The sequence below is a fragment of the Salvelinus namaycush genome, chromosome 32 (genome assembly GCF_016432855.1).
Source record: "Salvelinus namaycush isolate Seneca chromosome 32, SaNama_1.0, whole genome shotgun sequence".
Taxonomy (NCBI): domain Eukaryota; kingdom Metazoa; phylum Chordata; class Actinopteri; order Salmoniformes; family Salmonidae; genus Salvelinus; species Salvelinus namaycush.
In genome coordinates, this window is record NC_052338.1 from 14,021,029 (window position 1) to 14,027,150 (window position 6,122).

Consider the following 6,122-nt stretch of genomic DNA (forward strand, 5'->3'; position numbering starts at 1 on the left):
GAAATTAACTTTATTTTGGGAGGTGGATGATTTCAATTAGTGTACAGAACCCACTGGGCACACTACGTCATTTCAACGTAGATAATTGGGTAATATTTGACTGAGTTGTTGATCAATGAGATTACGACCTATATTCACCCACTCAAAGAGAACCAAAAGTTAGATGAATTTCCAATTTGTTATCATGATGCTTTCCACCATCTGAAAGCACAACTAAATTCCAATGGAAAAACAATGTATGATTTTTGGTTTAGTTGTCACCCAAATGTATATGACTGCACTTTCAACCATTTAGCTAAATTAAAATGGGAATACACAGTGTTTATTTATACAACATATTAATGTGATTTCACTGTGCTTCATCTAATAGCAGAAACAAATTACCTGGATTGCATTTGAGATTACATTAAAAGTACATGGTGCAAGTGATCAATGCCAAGATTCTGTGCAGATTATTACAAAAATTGTGAAGATCTCCACAGATGTGAAGACATACAGATGTCTGATCTTAATTTGATCGCCCTGTTTCAGGAGAACTTTCAATGCAGGACATTTTAAACTTTGAGGTTTTTTAAAAGCCTTCTGAATTTAGTGATTTTCACTTGCGTCTCTATTCAATCAGATCCGCTTTAGCCAACATCTGCATAGCGGTGTCGAGAGGTGGAACTGAGAGCTGTCAAATCCACGAGCGGCTCCTGGCATTCGACCTGAAACGACATTGCCATTGGCTGCATGGAGTCACATTATCAGAAATCCCATGCAGCCTCATTTCCAAGTTGGAACACTGGAATGTGAGATGTAATCTACATGATAGAAACCTTCATTGTTTTGTTTATTTTTTTCATTTGAGCAACATTAGGGGCGGCAGGTAACCTAGTTGTTAGAGCGTTGGGATAGTAACCGAAAGGAATCCCCGAGCTGCCAAGGTAAAAATCTGTCATTCTGCCGCTGAACAAGGCAGTTAACCCACTAGGCCGTCATTGTAAATAAGAATTTGTTCTTAACTGACATGCCTAGTTACAGAAATAATTTATTTTATTTGTATTTATGACCTACACTTTCTTGTTCTGAACTTCTAACACGTGTGGCTTTGTGACAATGATCGCAAGAGCAGCTGCTCACCGATTTGATGGCTCCAACGCAGTTCCACCTCCAACACTGCCAAAACATCTGCTATGCCGGTGTCTGCTATCGCCGGTTAACACTTGATCTGATGGAATCTAGGACTTGATTTTCCCTTACGAAAAACCCATCAACCCCTACAAAAATGTATATTAATTATAATCCACATCAAGCCATTCCTGTTGCTGCAGGATTATTTTCCTGCTGTAGCAAACTGGCTCAAATTAAAGATCCTACATCTGTATCTACTGCTTGGATCGTTCCACCTGACCCACTGGCTTAATCCCATTCTTTAACTTTTATTTTTGATTGAATTGGAGATATGAATCCAACATATAATGTTTTAATCGTCGTCACGTTAATAGGCTATTTGTTGTATTTCAAAAGTGATGTTGAATTGTGTTTGGTTGTCAACGCAACCAAATATCAACATTTGAAGGAGATTTATCTTCTGCTTGGATAGTTCTATCTGTCTCACTGACTAAATATCTGAGCATTTGGATTGACAAAGATCATGTTTAAAAAGCCTATGGATGATCTAGTTAAAAAGCTAAGATTTAAAGCTTATTTGTTAGAAATAGATATTGCGTCTCCCTAGTGGCAGGAAGCAGATTGTACAGTCAACTTTCTTGCCAGTTCTTGACTATGGTGACACCATTTACCAGAATGCAGCAGCCACTACTCTTAAGCCTTTGGATGCCGTCTACAATGAAGCCATTCATTTTATCACAGGTGACAGTTTTAATTCATATTCACCACTGCATCCTGTATCAAAAGGTTGGCTGGTCCTCATTAAAGTCCCGTAGATCTTCATTAATCCTTTTTTGTTAACAAAGCTCGACTACACAAGCTTCCAATATAAAACATGAGATAAGAAAACCTGTTCACAGGGTTGGTTAACTCTGGATGTTCCTCGAGTATCCACCGAACTCGGTAAATCTGCATTTAGTTTTAATACACCTCACTGCTGGAACCAACTACAAAATACATTAGAATTGGATGTTCTGGTGCTGCTCAGGCAATTTAAAATATTGATTGGGAAACTTCTTACTGAGGAGTGTAACTGTTTTTCTTGAATATTTGTGTTGTATCTGATTTTGACTTAATTATGTCTCCTGAATTGTATATGCAGGGCTCCCTTGTGAAAGAGACCCTGGTCTCAATGGTGAACCCGTTTAAAAAAATGAATTAAAAAAATTGTCTGGCTTTAATTTCAGTTTGTCTACAAATGAATAATATATCTTGGATTTAAGTCTCCATCTTAATAAAAAATCTAAGTTATCGAATAGGACTAAATCGAATCAAACATTAAATGCACTTTAAATATAGTTTGATTTGGTTCTATTCTTTAACATTTTTGGTTGAGATGGGGACTTGAATCCAACATATAATCTTGTTTTATTTGAAGACAAACTGGAATTAAGTGAATGGCACAGATGGAACTGACCAAGCAGAATATACATCTACTTCAAATGTTAATATTTTGTTGTGTTGACAACCAAACACAATTCAATATCATGACATTTTAAATCAACCAGAGCTTGAAACCCTAGGCCTATTGTATTGTACATTTTGTTGAATTCTGGGTAAAAAAAAACAATTGCTTTTGATGACTTTGCAAATGCTATATAGGCCTAACTAGTATAATTGATGATAATGAGGTATTAAGTATGGTTACATTTCATTTGCTCCGTTAAAACTACCCTTTGGAATGACTCTGATAGCACCAGTGAATCTATTTAGTTTAAGTGAAGATCTCTCAACAAACAGTCATTCTCACAATAGCACATTGGTAAAAGTCAGTGACAAATATCATAGCTAAACAGGGCTGGGCTTGGTTAAAACCCTTGATGGGAGACCAAAGGGTAGTTGTAGATCAATTCTCCAGGAGGAGCTGCCCAGCTATGTTATTTTTTTCTGATAGTGGATATACAGTGCATTCAGAAAGTATTCAGACTTTTTCCACAATTTGTTACGTTACAGCCTTATTCTAAAATGTATTAAATTACAATTGTTCCTCGTCAATCTACACACAATACCCCATAATGAAAAAGCGAAAACGGGTTTTTAGAAATTGCACATTTATTAAAAATTAAAAACAAATACCTTATTTACATAAGGATTCAGACCCTTTGCTATGAGACTCGAAATTGAGCTCAGGTGCATCTTGTTTCCATTGATCATCCTTGAGATGTTTCTACAACTTGATTGGAGTCCACCTGTGGTCAATTCAATTGATTGGACATGATTTGGAAAGGCACACACTCGTCTATATAAGGCGCCGCAGTTGACAGTGCATGTCAGAGCAAAAACCAAGCCATGAAGTCAAAGGAATTGTCCATAGAGCTCCGAGACAGGATTGTGTCGAGTCACAGATCTGGGGAAGGGTACCAAAAAATGTCTGCAGTATTGAAGGTCCCCAAGAACACGTTGGCCTCCATCATTCTTAAAATGGAAGAAGTTTGGAACCACCAAGACTCTATGGTCACTCTGACAGACCTCCAGAGTTCCTCTGTGGAGATGGGAGAACCTTCCAGAAGGACAACCATCTCTGCAGCACTCCACCAATCAGGTCTTTATGGTCAAGTGGCCAAATGGAAGCCACTCCTCAGTAAAAGGCACATGACAGCCTGCTTGGAGTTGGCCAAAAGGCACCTAAAGACTCTGACCATTAGAAACAAGATTCTCTGGTCTGATGAAACTAAGATTGAACTCTTTGGCCTGAATGCCAAGCGTCACGTCTGGAGATCACCGTAGGGATGGTACCAGGTTAAGCATGGTGGTGTCAGCATCCTGCTGTGGATATGTTTTTCAGCGGCAGGGACTGGGAGATTTGTCAGGATCAAGGGAAAGATGAATGGAGCAAAGTACAGAGATCCTTGATGAACACCTGCTCAGGACCTCAGACTGGGGCGAAGGTTCACCTTCCAACAGGACAACAACTCTAAGCACACAACCAACAAAACGCAAGAGTGACTTCGGGGACAAGTCTCTGAATGTCCTTGAGTGGCCCAGACAGAGCCCGGACTTGATCAAACATCTCTGGAGAGACCTGAAAATAGCTGTGCAGCAACGCTCCCCATCCAACCTGACAGAGCTTGAGAGGATCTGCAGAGAGGAATGGGAGAAACTCCCCAAATACAGGTGTGCCAAGCTTGTAGCGTCATACCCAAGAAGACTCAAGGCTGTAATTGCTGCCAAAAGTGCTTCAACAAAGTACTGAGTAAAGGGTCTGAATACTTATGTAAATGTGATTTGTTTTTTATTTTTAATAAACGTCTAAACCTGTTTTTGCTTTGTCATTATGGGGTATTGTGTGTAAATTGATGAACAAAACAAAAGTACAAATTCAAGATGTCTGAAATGTGGTTTCCATGAAATAATCCTGTGGTTGAAATGTCACCCTCAAAGCAACAGTTTTGTATTTTCCATGTTGGGCCAGTAACTGAAAGGTTGCTAGATCGAATCCCAGAGCTGACAAGGTAAAAATCTGTCATTCTGCCCCTGAACAAGGCAGTTAACCCACTGTTCCTAGGCTGTCATTGTAAATAAAAATTTGGTCTTAACTGACTTGCCTAGTTAAATAAAGATTCCACGTCACAATACATTGTCAAAATGATGTTGAAACAACGTTGATTCAACCAGCTTGTGCCCAGTGGGAATGTATTGCTTTTTAATTCTTGAGGTCTGTGTTTCTTAACTGAGCCCTGTTTACTTGTTGCGAACATATGCGTCCATTGTCCTGAACTTGTCCACATTCAGATTCTGCCCACATTTTTAGACGGGTGTAGACAATTATAACTAATTGATCATCTTCCTGACCACTTCTGGAGGTAGTCGGGGACGAATTGATTGGTTGGATGAAAGTTGTGGGCAAAGCTTAGTGACAGGTCAGTTTGTGAGAGTTTGCAGGTGAGAGTCAAATAATGGAATGTCTCAAAGGGAGGCAGGTTGGAGGGCATTAAACACAAGGTTGCCAGTTCGAATCACAATGCACCTTTTGATTTCCAACCTTAGCCAACATACTGAAGGGCAACTGAACTCAACTAACTTCGCTGGCTGAAAACGGCCTGTTGCATCATTATTAGTCAGACATTGATTCTAGTGTAAAAATGTACTAAACTCAGCAAAGAAAGAAACGCCCCCTCACTGTCAACTGCATTTATTTTCAGCAAACTTAACGTGTAAATATTTGTATGAACATAAGATTCAACAACTGAGACAAACTGAACAAGTTCCACAGACATGTGACTAACAGAAATTGAATAATGTGTCCCTGAACAAAAGGGGGGGGGTCAAAAAAAGTAACAGTCAGTATCTGGTGTGGCCACCAGCTGCATTAAGTACTGCAGTGCATCTCCTCCTCATGGACTGCACCAGATTTGCCAGTTCTTGCTGTGAGATGTTACTCCACTCTTCCACCAAGGCACCTGTAAGCTCCCGGACATTTCTGGGGGGAATGGCCCTAGCCCTCACCCTCCGATCCAACAGGTCCCAGGCGTGCTCAATGTGATTGAGATCCGGGCTCTTCGCTGGCCATGGCAGAACACTGACATTCCTGTCTTGCAGGAAATCAAGCACAGAACAGGCAGTATGGCTGGTGGCATTGTCATGCTGGAGGGTCATGTCAGGATGAGCCTGCAGGAAGGGTACCACATGAGGGAGGAGGATGTCTTCCCTGTAACGCACAGCGTTGAGATTGCCTGCAATGACAACACGCTCAGTCCGATGATGGTGTGACACACCGCCCCAGACCATGACGGACCCTCCACCTCCAAATCGATCCCGCTCCAGAGTACAGGCCTCGGTGTAACACTCATTCCTTCGATGATAAACGCGAATCCGACAATCACCCCTGGTGAGACAAAACCGGGACTTGTCAGTGAAGAGCACTTTTTGCCAGTCCTGTCTGGTCCAGCGACGGTGGGTTTGTGCCCATAGGTGACACTGTTGCCGGTGATGTCTGGTGGGGACCTGCCTTACAACAGGCCTACAAGCCC